Source organism: Ambystoma mexicanum, chromosome 10, assembly GCF_040938575.1.
Source record: "Ambystoma mexicanum isolate Mex_15411 chromosome 10, UKY_AmexF1_1, whole genome shotgun sequence".
In the NCBI taxonomy this organism is placed as follows: Eukaryota; Metazoa; Chordata; class Amphibia; order Caudata; family Ambystomatidae; genus Ambystoma; species Ambystoma mexicanum.
In genome coordinates, this window is record NC_090932.1 from 1472890812 (window position 1) to 1472907095 (window position 16284).

The window sequence follows — 16284 nt, forward strand, 5'->3', positions numbered from 1 at the left end:
CCAGTGTAAACACTGAGCTTTTTGCAGCTGAGGGAGCACTCCTGGGCTGGGTTGAACTGTCAAAGGGAAACATGGTTTCCGTTTTACAGTTCTGTTCCCCAGTCGCACATGTCCAATGAGCCATGCAAAGCCAGGGTGTTTTGCTTCTCCAACTTTGCATGGCCCACTGCTGATGCTGGCTGGGGAACTGTGCGAAGGGGTGCTCCTGCGCCTCCCGGGACATAGAAACTGAGTGGGGTGCTTCATCATCAGCACCCTGGCTTGTGCGCCCATGTGCAAGAGCCAGGAAACACTCTTTGCTTCCTGGTTCCTGTTCGTGCTACAAGGGAGCTGCAATGCTGGGAGAAACATTTCAGGACCGGGGCAAAAGGTGATTTAATTTTAATGTGTATGTATGCTTGTGTTGTGTGTAATGAGTGTATGATGATGGGTGCACATGTGAATGAGCGGGTGCATGGTGCGTGTGCATGTGTTTGAACATGTGTTTGTGCTGGGCCGTGGAGCTGATTTTGGCAGGAGTGGGGGCCTGAGCAGCCAAAATCAGAGCACATGTTCAAGGTGCTGGGGGGCCCGCGGGGCAGTCATGGTATTTGTTTACTGCCCATCTATAATAAAGCAAGCATGATAAGTGTTATTATATAGCTAGCCTGGGATTCTAATGCAGCCACTCTAGTAATTTATTACTGTTGCATGACATTTTGTATTGGGCATCTTTGATAAAGGAAGTATGATCAGTGTTATTACGTGGCTAGACTGACATTTTGATGCAGCCAGTTTGGACATGTTTTCATACTGTGGCATGGCATTTGTAATGGTAAAGCCGACTGGAGCATGTTCTTTGGTGGGCATACTACCACATCTTAACATGACAAGCGTGGACTTGTTTGTATAGTATCATTACAGGCATTATGTGCAAAGCATACATGACTATATTTTTTACATGGGAATAATGGCATATATTGGTGCAGCAGGCATGGAAATGCATGGGCACAGCCAGCGTGTAAATGTATATATACCAGCATATATTTTGGCAAAGGCATCATGAAAATGGTATCAGGTAATATTATCCCCATATATATGGTCGCCGTACATAATATCACCGGGAAAAGGCTGTGGCGATATTATATGGGTGACCATATATATGGGGATAGGGGCAGCCAAAAAAAATAAAAAAGAAGAAAAAAAGGGTTTGGGGTTGCGGGGGTGTCCCCCGCATGTTCCATGCAATAATGTCCCCACAAAAAACGGCATTTTTCGACGATATTTTTGCATGGCGATATTTTTGTGGGGACATTATTACATGGAACCATGAAAATGTGTTGGGGGAGACTGGAGGGGGTGGGGGGATGCTCCTGTACACTTTTGGTGACTTGCATCTACTGGATTTTTTCATGTGTTAGCCTACAAAACCAATTGCAAAGTCTTTGGGCCTCATCACGAGTTGGGCGGTAACGCCGTGGTATTACCACCAGCGGTATTAGCCCTACCGCCAAACCCCCGGCGCTATTCGTGCCGGATCATGGGTTTGGCGGTAATGGAATTCCCCATTCCCCACTGAGCCCATTCGGGAATGCCCCATTCCCCATTGGGCTCAATGGGGAATTTTCGCGCTCTTACCGCCGGCGGATTTCCCACCGGCGGTAATAGCGCACATGTTTGGCGCATTTCCCCCCAGCTCAGAGCTGGGGAGAAATCCGCCAAAGCCCTGATTTGGCGGACCCTTAAATCCGGCGGTAATAGCGTGACCGCCGGATTTAAGGGTTACCGCCAAACTCGTGATGAGGCCCTTTGACTTTTTAACCAATATTTTTAAAAAGTGTGCTGTAAAATGCACCATTGTAAGCCACTTTTAAAAACATTTTCTTGGGAGGGGGAAGTCCCTCTAATTCCCCTTCTTTGGTTCGGGCTCTCTCGCTTCACTTGGTCGCACTGGCATATTCACACCCCTCCAATTAAAACATTCACCACTCACTACTGGGATGTGTGATAAACCTGAAGGTGTCTCCCTGACTAGTCCCCGGGAATCTGTCATCCAGGTGGCCAGGACACAGCCATGGCTATCGGATCTAGTTCCTGGGGTGGACCAGTGAGGGAGGATCACCTGGATGAGTGGTCCTCAGAATGTGGAATTGGGACGGGTGAGATGCGGTAGCCCCCTTTTCCCCAGCCTACCACGTAGGATACTCAGACCCTCTACCCCCCCGACCTCCCTGTTTTCCAACATAAATGCTTTCGCACACCATGAAAGACAACAGACTAATACCAGAGCTGTTTACCTGACCTGTCCCAACACACGGGTCAGGCAAAGTCAGGCAATTGACCAGAATCACACACACCACGGCCCTTTCCCTTCCTTCCCCAAAGGGATAAAAGATGGAGAACGAGAACACATGGCGAGCAAGGCAGACGGCACGAAGAAACCGCTATCCAAGCACGGCAGTTCAAGAGGAGGAGAAAGGCGGTGAGAACCGAAACGGCGACAAGGATTGAAGCATCCTTGCCCTTTCCAACCCATCCCTGCAAGCCTCCCTGAAAGGAATTGTAAGACCGTGAACAAAAGCCAGCGTGTGTTGCAGCAGATGTCATTGGTACACGGAGCACGCCTACACTGATAATCAGAGCTGGGAGAGACGCTTGCTACTGTGGTACCGGCCTTGACTCCATAGACAAGAAATCCAAGCAGTTCAACACAGCCGGTGAGTCAAGGGGAGAGCCGATAAGAAACCAAACTGTGTTGAATGAAAGTCGCAAACGGCAAATTATGGAAAGTTCAAAGAACTGTTAACATTAAGGGAAAACCAGCTGCGGGGAGGCCCAGCACCACGTGGGTGCTCATTCCAGAGAGACTGGTTGATCCCACGTTTGTTGAAACTACTGATATCTGAAGGCCCTAAGAGAGCCGGAAGGAGAAGGTCAAAGTGTCATACAGGGGTCTAGCAAAACCCCCTATATAGTCGAAAGTCTTCAGCCTACACAGAATTGAAAAGCTAAGGGAGGTGAATCCTGCCTAGTGAGAAAATAGAAAGAATTGTCTGATTGGCAAGAGTGAACCCGACGGAGGGATGCCGATAAAAAGGGGCAAAGTCTGAGGTTCCAAGGAACAGTGTGTTGACAGGAGTGAACCCGGTAGAGGGTTGTCCACAGTGAGCTGTTTAAAAAGACATTAAGGCTTGTTAATACCCTAGGGTAAATTGTTGTGAGAAAAAGCCGTAGTGAACCCGACGGAGGGAGGCTGATATTCGAGAGGGGTCTGAGCCTGGAAGAGGGAACCCAGGGGTGAAAAGTCATCACCCCATCACCCAACGTACATTAGGAAAGGCACTTTTTGTTTGTTGTTTTTTAATACATCAGGTCCTCGGAGAGGAGAGTTTTGTGTAGAAAATAAACGTAACCACCGAAGATCCTAAAAGCTGAAAACTGACCTGTCGTCTCGTGCTGGGAAATCTCGAAAGTGTGCTGTGCTCAGGAGTCCTGTGCTACCACATCCTGATTTATCATTTGGAAACACTTATTTCTTTCTTGTGAATCATATCCCACGCTCTTTTTGTATTTAGGTGTAAGGATTGGCAGTAGTTTATTTTTAGTATAGGCCCTTTTATTTGACAAGACGCTACTAGGACTACTTTATTATTTGATGGTCGTAGCTTGCTCCCATCTTAGATTTAGGCTTAGATTAGGTGTTTTTCTAACCTGCACATGCAGTTTAATAAACTCCCTTTGAACTGTGATCACTTGTGTCTGTCATTACTGTTGCCACCATGAGTTCCTTACAGACGTACAGTCAGAAACAGGAAACCGTACATTCTAAGTGAGAATTGTGCAACAATTGCTGAAGAACCAAGGGAGCAGTTGCCTCCTTTTGCCCTGTACTTGGCACCTGTATGTGACAGTTCATATGTTAAACAGAGGTATGAGCGATCTCTTCTGTTAAACTGGCTCTTTTTGACTGGCTATTATTTAAAGCTGAATGGGAATCGATGTCTCTTCTGTTAAATACCGCCCCCAACTACACATTATTTGAAGCTGTGCTGGGAGTGTTGAATGCAGTATCTTGCTGAGTACTTATGTCATTTTTGAAACAGTTGAAAATAAGTAACAGTTTTAGGAAGTTTATCAATTTGAAACAAAACTTTATTATTTTAGCCCTACTCTGAACATGCTTAATGTAAAAAAAATAATGTAACCAGCCTGGGACAATGCAGGTATTGTCCTGCTCACTTTTAAAAAAAATTATTATTATTATTGTTTTTAGGGCGACCAGATTTTTAAGACGGAAAAACAGAGATGGCCAGCAATACAAAAAGCACTCTCTCTCCCCCACAACTCACCGAGGACAACCCCTCCACAAACACTTTCAACACACCCCTACCACAGACTATTTGCAACACTTCCCCTCAATATAAATAATATATAATAATGTAAGCTGTGCGGTTTATGCATGAATGTTAGCATGTTAATCAAAAAGCAGCGTGTGCGCTAAATGATTTTACAGGCCTTGCTGTTTATTTGTTTCTCACAATCATAAGGTTGGGGGTTCAAGCCCATCAAGTGATGGCAGAATTCTGATAGTGTTATGATGTTAATTTAGTTTATAATTGTTATTTGTGTAGTTGTACCCTCAGTTTACCCAAAACTTGGGACTGTCACCTTCCTTTTGACTAAAGACTGGATGGGGTTTTAAAGTTTTAAAAAATCTCTTGGGATGGAGGCAACAGTTGGCCCAATTTCGAGACAGTCCTGGTAAAACAGAGTTGTCTGGCCACCCTATGCTTATTTGATGTGTCACCTCCCCAAACGCCCCTTCTTGTGTTTGAGCGCCCTAGTTTACCCCCCCCCTAATTCTGTTTTCTAGTGACGCCACTGTCTTTACCATGTGAGTTGCCAAGAGAGGAGGTGAGGGAGGGGATTTTATGTTCAGCTGGCAAGAGCCAATTGATGGTTATGGGCAGCTAAGGGGCTTGGTGGGTGAGTGTTATGTGCTTTTAAGAATAACAGTGCCGAGCATTTCAGCACGTTCCTCAATAAAAGGAGCATCACATTGCATGTGACTACAGTGCACGAGTGGACCGCGAAAGCAAGACACAGTCTCAAGTGTCTTTGTGTAATTGGCCTGCCGAGCCCTGTGGTTTGTACACCTGCAAAAAATTGGTGTCCAGTCAAATGGTCGACACAATTTGGTCGACAGGTCAAATGGTCAAATTTTTAAAAAATGTGTATATATATATATATATATATATATATATATATATATATATATATATATATATATAATTTTAGGTTTTCGTTTAGGGAAAAAAAGGGGGATGTGGGGGGACCCCCCAAAAAAAATGTGAAAAACAAAACAAACAAAAAAATTCGACAATTTGACCTGTTGACCTTTTGGTGTCGACTATTTGTCCTATCGACCATTTATTTTCGACCAAATGACCTAGAACCCACAAAATTTACTACGAGGATGGGATCTTGCTCCACGGACAAACTGAAGCTTCGTGTTTGTGCGTCCCCCGCGAAGCTGAGGATATCTCTATTCATCAAGTAAGGGGAGAATTATTCATGAGCTGGGTAGGACTGCCACAAGTTTGTGGCACCACGTGGGAGTGCTTGTGCGCCAGGTGGTTCCCTGCATAAAAGAAAAAGAAAATTAAACATCAGAATAATGCAAAATTAGAAACCTCATCTGGGTGCAGACCAATTCTGATGCCAGGTAAGAGCTATACAGAGCTATACAGAAAGATGACAGCATAGCAGATCTGGCTAATGGGGCACAGGATGCAGGGAGACATCCCAGCCACAGGGATCTCTCTGGTGGAGTTTGACATCAAAGGAACAGCGTTGAGCCTATATCCAAGATGGGCGCTATGGCTGGGAACTACAAATGTACTTTGATGCCAGGGGAGAACTAAATGATAATGTAAATAAATCAACTCTTCTATATTCTGCTGGTCAGGCTGTCCACAAGATATTTGAAACACTGCCCCCAGCTTATCCCTCTTACGCTACTGCAACTGCAGCACTGAATGAATATTTTAGTCCTATGGTCAACGTTGACTATGGAAAGATTCATCCTCAGAGCTGCAAAACAAAGGGAAGAAGAAACGCTGCATGCATTTCGTGCCAGACTGGCATTCATGTGTGCGCTGTTCAATGAGGAGTAGAGGTTCAGGCACATCTGATTCAAGGGTGCTTTTCAGTCAAGCTTAGGAAGCAAATACTCCATTATCCAGGCATCACATTGGCTCGCATATTGGAACTAGGAAGGTTGCAGATGTGCGCACATCCAAAATGAATGCCTCAATGCGGCCATCAAGAATGAGGATGCCTTTACGGTAAGAAAGCAGGTGGGGAAGTGTGATGAATCCTGCAGAGTCCTCACAGAATCCCTGCGAAAAGTCTCCTCCCAGGTGGTCAGAAGAAGGCAGCTGCTACCCGATCCTAAACCTGGGTGCGGTATTAGCCAGGTGGAAGTGAAGGCCAACAGAGTAAGGGGATGACTCTGTTAAGGAGAGACACAGTATTCTTCTTCAGAGGCTGATATTTCCATAACACCGGAATACCTAATGGCTTGCTGTCAGAGTAAGGCTTCCCTTCCCAAAATTACCCAAGTTGTTAATAGTGAAAACCCTTATGGTCAATAGGGGAATGAGAATCATTATTACTCTTTCTGATAGATTCTCCCTTGGGTTTGAACTATAAAGTCAAGAACCAACCATTGATTCCTTTTAAAAACCTTCCCTAAAGGTATATTTTATAAATCATTTAAAAAGAGTGAATTAGAGGATGTAAAAAGGAACAAGAACATTAGGGACTTCTAGTCCCATACTGCTCAAGGTCCTGGGACAAGGAAGAGGAGCTCAGAGTTGCAGAACTGTAGTGCACGGTCTAGTTGTTCTAATGACCCACATCTGAGCGGGACTTTTAAATATTCAAATCCCCTTCAGGTGCAGTCCATTAGCATAAAAAGTAGACCGCAGCAGTGGGAGCAAGAGGAGCTGAAAGAAGATGATGTCTGGGCAGCGGGACGTGATGCCAAGACAGTCGTAAAAGTGTGAACTCTGAAGTGTGTCCCGTAGGAGAAAGAAGCTCTCCTGGTCTGGCATCCTACTCTGGTGGTTTGCGTTCACTAGATTATGCAAGGAGTCAGACGGGCTACCTTACCGAAAAGTGTGGGCCACAGGAGTGTGGCCATCTGTCGACGCCCAGGATCCGACGAGGGAAGAAGTTGCAGCAGCAGCAGGACGAATGGAAGTGCAGGGGAAGACCAGTGAGTTGTCCTTCATACTAATATTGAGAGAAAGCGAGAGGAGAAAGATTGTAACCATCATTGCCAAAGTAAAGAGGAGGCAATATTTGAAAAAGATAACCAGCATTGCCTAAGCCAAAGAAGGGCAACTATAAATAAAAGGAGAAACAGTTTGCCCAAAGAGAGAAATTTGAATAAGAAACATTATCAGCAGTTAACTGGTATGGTAGAAGGAATGCAGAGGTGGCAGGAGAGAAGCCCTCCTTGTAGCAATAATCAAGGGAGAGAGGAGCATAACCTACATTGCATGTGGCAAACAAATCAGTGGAACAAACAGCATCATTATTTATTGTTCCTTTATGAAAGAAGTTGTGAATCTCAATGTTGTGGAAGTCAAAGACTTTTCTAAAATTTGAAGTAAGCCTCACCAGCGAATACTTATAGTAGTGGTGGGAGTTTTATCCTGGCAGGCGAGTATATGTTGTGCTTTGAGAGTCGTGAAGATATAGGAGACCTCCGTCCCCAAGTGCCGCACAGGGAGAATCACTTATCACTCCCTGTGCAACCCTTGAGGCCAAAGGTGGAGAAGATCCGAAGCCGGAACCGAAGTACTAGGAACCCCAAGGCAGCTGTGAAAGAAGGCAATGATTATAAACCAAGCAGGCAGGGTACTACATGTATTTAAACAGAGAACAATCAGAGTCTTACCGGGGACTTGATGAAAAGGATGTTGAACCTGAAAGGGAGGATGGTTCCGGGACTCACGTAGGCAAGGGACCCACCCTAAGGGATAGGTCCGAATGTCTTTCGCCAGTCTCCACCTGGAGAGTGTTGTATTGGAGAAAGGGTCCCAATTAGTCAGATGACAACCACCACTTGGGAAGTGTGACCAACTGTGCAGCGAGGCAATCTGGGAGATCCAAGAGAGGTCCGTTGAGCAAAAAAAAAAGGTCTGAAGCCAGGAAGAGCCGTCCGAATCAATGGAAGAACAAAGAGCAAGATCCAGAGGAAGTCCGTGATTCAGTCCGAGGTCAGAAGCCGTGATGAACAGAGGAGCCGATGTCGCCGTAGCCAAGCGTGATCCACAAGAAATCCAAAAACAAGAGCGAGATTCAAGGAAGCCGGGTAAGTAACACGGGTAAGTCAGCCAGACAGAGTCTCCAAGGAAATCAGCTGTGAAGCGTGGTGTACAGGCACTGCACAGTTTAAATACCGTTTTACTTCCTGGTCATATGACATTGAATGGAGTCACGTGACCGCGAACCTGGGGCACATGACCGTATAGACAAGTCACGTGACCGGGCCACAACGGTACGAGCGCGTGTGTTACCGCTCGAGCGGCTGCCTAATCTCCATGGCAACTGCCAATGGAGAAACGGCCGTAAGCGCGACTGAAAAGTGTATGGCGATTGTTTTGCCAGCGCGCGAGCCAAACTGGGTTGCCTGCGTGAGCCCCGGGAGACAGGTGAATGGGAGAGAGTGGTCATGTGACTGGGTGACGGGACATGGCCGGAGGAACGACCCGAAGGCATGACAGAGCCCCCCCCAAAGGCCCACGACCCCGTGGGCACGAAGGATGCTCTCGATGAAACTGAGCAACCAGCCGGGGGGCCTGGACATCCGAGGCAGAGACCCAGGAAAGCTCCTCTGGACCATAACCCAACCAATCGACCAGGTACTGCAGGCGACCCCTAAGGAAATGGGACCCCAGAATGTCTGAGACCTCGAAAACATCAGGTACCTCCAGGGAAACAGGGGCAGGAGAGGGGCGAAGACGTGTTGAGGAGGGACAGGGCTTGAGGAGGGAGGTATGGAACACAGGATGAACCCGCCAAGAGGAAGGGAGAACCAGGCGATAGGCCACCGGATTGATGACCCGGGAAACAACATAAGGACCCACAAAACGGGGCAACAGTTTGCGACAGCCCTTCAAGTGGAGATGTCGGGAGGACAACCAAACCCGGGAACCAACGGGATACAAAGGGGCCATGGTACGCCTAGCGTCCGAGGAGGCCTTCATGGAAGCCTGTGCCTCCTGCAGATGAACGAGGACCTGGGCATGGAGGGTCGTCATATCCCGAATGCAGGCTGCTGCGGCAGGGTTCTCGGAGGGTGAAATGTCGGGGACAGGGAGGAATCGGGGATGCTGACCATACATGGCATAGAACGGAGAGAAACCAGTGGAAGAGTGTGTAGCGTTGTTATAGGCAAACTCAGCATAACGGATGTTCTGCAACCAGGTCGTTTGCTGCTGCAGCATCAAACAACGCAGATACTGTTCCATGGACTGATTTGTTCTTTCCGTCTGACCATCGGTTTCTGGGTGGTAAGCGGAGGAGAACCGTGCATCGATACCTAGCAGAGTGGTCAAGGCACGCCAGAAACGGGAAGTGAACTGAGAGCCACGATCGGACACCAGGACAGATGGAAGGCCGTATAGACAAAAAATGGAATCAAAGAAAAGCTTGGCCAAGGTAGGGGCAGAAGGGATACCATGACAAGGGACGAAACGGGCCATCTTGGTGAAGACATCGACCACTACCCACACAGTGTCATAACCTTGGATCCTGGGTAAATCGGTCACGAAGTCCATGCTCAGGGTGTGCCAGGGCTTTGGTGGCATGGGTAAGGGGCGCAAAAGTCCCAATGGCCGACCCCTACGATGTTTGCCCTGAGCACAAACTGAGCATGAGTCTACGTAACAGCCCACGTCACGTCTCATGGAAGGCCACCAACACCAGCGTTTTAAGAGGTCCAAGGTACGGGCCTGGCCTGGGTGACCATTGATCGGGGCGGCATGGGACCACTCCAGGGCTATGTTTCTGGTGTCAGTGGTAGGGAGAACTAGGCGGTCCTGTACATACGGCAGACCGTTGTGAAAGGTGGGATCCCATTCCGACAATTGATCGGGGTGTTTTTTGACCCAAGAACGAATCTCCTCTAGTAGTGTTAGAGGAGGTGTACAAGTGCAAACAACATGCCCCCGGGGTAAGAGTGTGTCAGGAAACACCGGTAACGAAACCCCCCCAGGGGAGCGAGACAAAGCGTCAGCCTTGCTATGCTCAGAGCCAGAGCGATGTTTAATCTGAAAGTCAAAAGCAGCGAAGAACAGGTGCCATCTGACCTGTCTACTGTTTACGCATTTCAGGGCTGCCAGGTCTTGCAAGTTTCTGTGGTCGGTGTATACCGTGACCTTATGTTTGGCCCCCAACAGGTGATGACGCCAGGTTCGAAAGGCGTCCATTACCGCCAGTAGCTCTTTTTCGGTTACGGTATAGTGGGTTTCTGCAGGGTTGAACTTGCGTGAATAAAAGGCTACAGGATGAAGCCGTCCTTTAGTGGGACAGGCTTGTGATAGGATTGCCCCCAATGCGAAGGAAGAGGCGTCAGCCTCAACAACGTACGGCTGGTCAGGGTCGGGGTGCTGGAGCACAGGGGCAGTGGTGAAGGCGTTCTTCAATGCGTCGAAGGCCTGCTGGTGTATCTCCTTCCACTTGAACGGAACAAGAGGACTGGTAAGGGATGTGAGAGGAGACACAAGGGAAGAGAACCCAGAGATAAAACGCCGATAAAAATTAGCGAAACCCAAGAAGGATTGCAAGGCTTTTAGGGTTTTTGGTGTTGGCCATTCGAGGACCGCCCGTACTTTGGTGTGATTCATGGCCAGACCACCAGGTGTAATGTTAAACCCTAAAAACTCCACGTTAGATACATGGAACAAGCATTTTTCGGGTTTCACAAACAATGAGTGGTTTCGCAGCCGGGACAACACTTCTCGTACATGTTGAATATGTTCTTTCAGAGTGTGAGAGAAAATGAGTATATCATCAAGATACACCACCACAAACATGTCTAAGATGCCGAGAAGATGTCATTCATGAAATGCTGAAAGGTGGCCGGGGCGTTGCATAGACCGAAGGGCATGACCGTATACTCATAAAGGCCATACCGCGTACAGAAGGCGGTCTTCCACTCGTCTCCCTTTCGGATGCGGACGAGGTTATAGGCCCCCCGCAAATCCAACTTGGTATATATGGAGGCATGGATTAACCGGTCTAGAAGAGGAGAGATGAGTGGAATTGGGTAACGGTTCTTAACAGTGACGGCATTGAGCCGACGATAATCAACACAGGGACGAAGGTCGCCCTCTTTTTTGGGCACGAAGAATATGGGGCTAGCTGCAGATGATTTAGACGGTCGTATGTGACCCAGGCGCAGCGCTTTATCGATGTACTCTTTAAGAGTCAGATCCTCCGACAGGGACAAAGAATAGATGCGGCCCGAGGGTACCACAGCCCCGGGAACCAAGTCAATCGGGCAATCATATGGGCGGTGAGGAGGGAGTACTTCGGAGGAGCCCTGATCGAATAGCATGCTGTAATCCCGATAAACCACAGGAATGTGATTGGTGACTAAACCCACTATGTGTGAGGCAGGGGGAATTTCGTCGCCCAGTATTGATAGTTGGGCAACCGCACCAAGAGCTAATGCTGGGGTGTCTGTCTCTCTGTCCACAGGTAAGCAGAAGTTCTGACAGAGCTCGGATTCGAAATGAATGTGTCCCGTTCCCCAATCGATATGCGGGTTGTGTTCCCGTAACCACGGTATTCCTACAATGATGCCAAACTGGGGCATGGATATTAAATCAAAGTGGAGGGTTTCTTTATGGACTGATTGGATGGTCAGGACGAGGGGAGCTGTCTGTTGCTTAATGGGACCAGAAACAAGCTCTGTCCCGTCGACTGCTTGAACCGGTTCGGGTCGGGGTTTGTTGATCAAGGGTAGGTTCAGTGTTTGGGCTAGAGTGATGTCAATATAGTTCCCGGAGGCCCCGGAATCAATAGTGATCTGTACGGGATGAATGATACCAGGGGCAGGCTGTATGGTGGCTTCTACTTGAATAGGCCTGATTCGACCAAACGATGGAGTGTGATTCGGGGAAGGGCATGGAGAACTCGATCCTACCCCCGTATCTAGGATCGAGCTGGACGAAAATCCGGTTTCTTGGATTTGGGTTTCCGAGGACACTCCTTCACTAAATGCCCCCCCAAGCCGCAGTAAAAGCAGGCGTTCTCAGCCCTTCTGCGCTCCCTCTCCCTTGAGGTGATGGGACTCCTAACACCCCCTATTTGCATAGGCTCGCTGGTGGACTCGGAGTACGACGATGAGACGGCAGAGCTGGCAGACTGGGAAAACCCGGCCTCAGCCCTGCGTTCAGAGCGCCGTGCGTCCACTTGGAGAGCCAAATCCACCAGAGCCGGGAACTGAACTGGTAGGGATGGTACCATAGCCAAAGCGTCTTTCATAGGGTTGCTTAGCCCTCTATAGAATACAACCGATTTTTTGCTTTCGGGCCATGAGGTCTCAGCTGCCAGTTGATTGAATCGTGTAATGTACTCAATGAGGGAGCCCTTACCCTGGGACAGGTCCAGCAATTCTAGATCGTGGGATTGCGCTTTATATCTGGTGTCAAACACTCTGGACATTTCTGATACTAACTGGTCAAAATCATAGAGGGCAGGATGATCGGTTTCTAACAGTGGGTTTGCCCAAGCAGCAGCCGTGCCGGCTAGGTGAGATAGAGTGAATGCCGCCTTGGTGGTGGGGTCAGGAAAAGCAAGGGGTCGACACAAAAAGTGCAATTTGCACTGATTAAGGAAAGTCCTAAACTTCCTCGGGTCCCCATGGAACTTTTCTGGGGCAGCCAAAGGAAAGGGAGAGGGCAGGACCACCGGAACGGGAGCCGGGGGAGTCGGGAGTGGGTGTGCAAGGGGTACAGATGCTGGAGTGGCTTCACCAAGCTCCGGATCTGCGGGTAAGGGATGCTGGGCACTCTGTAACAGGTCGAGACGCTGATGGACTGCTGCATTAGCAGCCACCATGTCGGCCCGTAGTACCGTAAGTGCTTGGATGACAGCGGCCAGGGGGTCTTCAGCGGCACCCTCCATATCTTACACGACAGGCTTCACAGTCTGTTGTGCGTTGAGAGTCGTGAAGATATAGGAGACCTCCGTCCCCAAGTGCCGCACAGGGAGAATCACTTATCACTCCCTGTGCAACCCTTGAGGCCACAGGTGGAGAAGATCCGAAGCCGGAACCGAAGTACTAGGAACCCCAAGGCAGCTGTGAAAGAAGGCAATGATTATAAACCAAGCAGGCAGGGTACTACATGTATTTAAACAGAGAACAATCAGAGTCTTACCGGGGACTTGATGAAAAGGATGTTGAACCTGAAAGGGAGGATGGTTCCGGGACTCACGTAGGCAAGGGACCCACCCTAAGGGATAGGTCCGAATGTCTTTCGCCAGTCTCCACCTGGAGAGTGTTGTATTGGAGAAAGGGTCCCAATTAGTCAGATGACAACCACCACTTGGGAAGTGTGACCAACTGTGCAGCGAGGCAATCTGGGAGATCCAAGAGAGGTCCGTTGAGCAAAAAAAAAAGGTCTGAAGCCAGGAAGAGCCGTCCGAATCAATGGAAGAACAAAGAGCAAGATCCAGAGGAAGTCCGTGATTCAGTCCGAGGTCAGAAGCCGTGATGAACAGAGGAGCCGATGTCGCCGTAGCCAAGCGTGATCCACAAGAAGTCCAAAAACAAGAGCGAGATTCAAGGAAGCCGGGTAAGTAACACGGGTAAGTCAGCCAGACAGAGTCTCCAAGGAAATCAGCTGTGAAGCGTGGTGTACAGGCACTGCACAGTTTAAATACCGTTTTACTTCCTGGTCATATGACATTGAATGGAGTCACGTGACCGCGAACCTGGGGCACATGACCGTATAGACAAGTCACGTGACCGGGCCACAACGGTACGAGCGCGTGTGTTACCGCTCGAGCGGCTGCCTAATCTCCATGGCAACTGCCAATGGAGAAACGGCCGTAAGCGCGACTGAAAAGTGTATGGCGATTGTTTTGCCAGCGCGCGAGCCAAACTGGGTTGCCTGCGTGAGCCCCGGGAGACAGGTGAATGGGAGAGAGTGGTCATGTGACTGGGTGACGGGACATGGCCGGAGGAACGACCCGAAGGCATGACAGTATACCAGGAAAGGGACTATTAGTTGTTAGTCCTGGCAGGTTAGTGGACCAGGAAGAACACACTGAAGTACTGCATTGTGGTGGAAAGAAAGTGGCAAGTCCACTAATGTGTTGTGATGAACTGTGGAAAAATCACCCTGACAAAACGTTGTTTATAATGAAGAAATGTGAAAGTGATTGTTCTTCAAAGATTAGAGGTTAAATTGAATACTGAGTAGAAGTGTGACGACAACATCTTTTTGGTTTAATAAGCAAGATTTTGTGGAAACTTTGCACAATAATTTTGTAAGAGTGATGCATCTTGTTTAGCAATAAGACCAAGTGCCAAGTGAAAGACTCATGGATTGAAAGGAACTTTGCTATTGAAAAGAACTTTCTTGATTGGAACTTTGAGTTGGAAAATCCTGCTTTAATCCTGGGTAAGGGGATTCGACCCTTGTTACAAAGATACATGGTTACAAAGTTTGTTTGAATATAACTGTTATTTTGTTGCGTTTCAACGGCCATTTGACATCTGTGTGATTTTGTTGTTTTTATAAGTGTGAGTGCCAGATACCTTGAATGTTTTCGTTTAGTCTTAGTTTGGCTTGCAGGCAGAGAAATGCTCGTTAGGTTAGTTTTCTCACCTTTATTATTCAATAAAATGGCTACTTGTGAGAAAACTCTATCTACTTGTCTGCCTCGCATTTCTGACTGGTAGGCAGAATCCTATGCAGTTACCTTAGGGAGCACTACAGAAGATTAGGACTACAGGTGTATGCAATACATCCCCATTGGTATCAGTCTGTACCACAAAGATTTAGTTGGTAGCTGTGGCTGAGCAGTCAGACTTATCTCAAGAGAGAGATGAGCAGTATTCTTTTTTAAAAAAAATGTTTTATTGGTTAATCTTATTTAAACCTTAAACATTGTTCTCCTTACTCCATTAGTAAGGTCATTATTCCTTTCTTAAAATACTCTTCCATCGATAAGAACCAGTCCAGTAGCGTAATCCCTCCGTTACCTTTTGTTCCATCCTTACATTGTTCCAAAATTTGTTTTGCCAAAATAATTGATTAATTACATAAGTCTACTCCTAGATTTGTCTCAAAGTCAGGACCCTTCTTCTTCCTGATTCAGATTTAATGTTTCAACAAATTTTAGTGCATCGAGGGTTGTGCCAATCTTGTCAACAGTCAGGAGTCGTTCCCAATAGTCTTCTTCCGTCTCCTCCGTAATATTCCTTATATAGCTGCCCATATAGATCTCTCTTTTCCATTTTAATGCTGGGCAGACTAACATAACATGCCTGATCGTTTCCATTTGGCCTTTAAGTTTGCAGAACCTGCAATATGCTGCTGATTTTTCAATTTGCCTCATTTTCTATTTTACTTCTCTGCAGTGCCAAATGTTAAGTCTGCAGCGCAGCAGCAGGTCCCGGTAATGCTTAGATGGAAATTTCAACAGGTACGGAGGTAGCATGTTCAAGCCTTTTTTTTTTTTTCCCCAGATGATGTTATAACATAGATTTCTTTTCAATCTTTGTTCCTGGGTTTCCTCCCAGTCCTTTTCCCGGATGACTCTTTTTGCTTTATCCGGATTATTCTTTAGGATATCTTCCAGGAGGTTTACTTGTTCCATGCAAGCTTTGCATCTTCTTTTCCAGTTATTAAGCATCTTATCTTCATTCAATGTATCCGTGTGTACTAGAATTTCAAATGGCTTTGATGGTATGTCCAAGATGCACTTTCTATACAGAGATAGAGATTTTTACACAGGTCAAATGGTCGAATTCTCATTCTTATGAGTTCCACTGGTAATGAAGTTGGTAGGCGCAAGATCTTACGCCAAAGGTACGCCTCGCAGAGATTCTAAACTTCCCATTTTAGGGCTAAGAGTGCCTCAGCAACATAAGTGATGACCGCCACCACTTTCTGCTTGAAAAAGGTTACAATCGGGGTTAAAGAAAACTTCCCATATCTGCGATGTAGGCAAATCCCTTGATTTGTCAGGGTCACTAGTTTTTCCCAGATC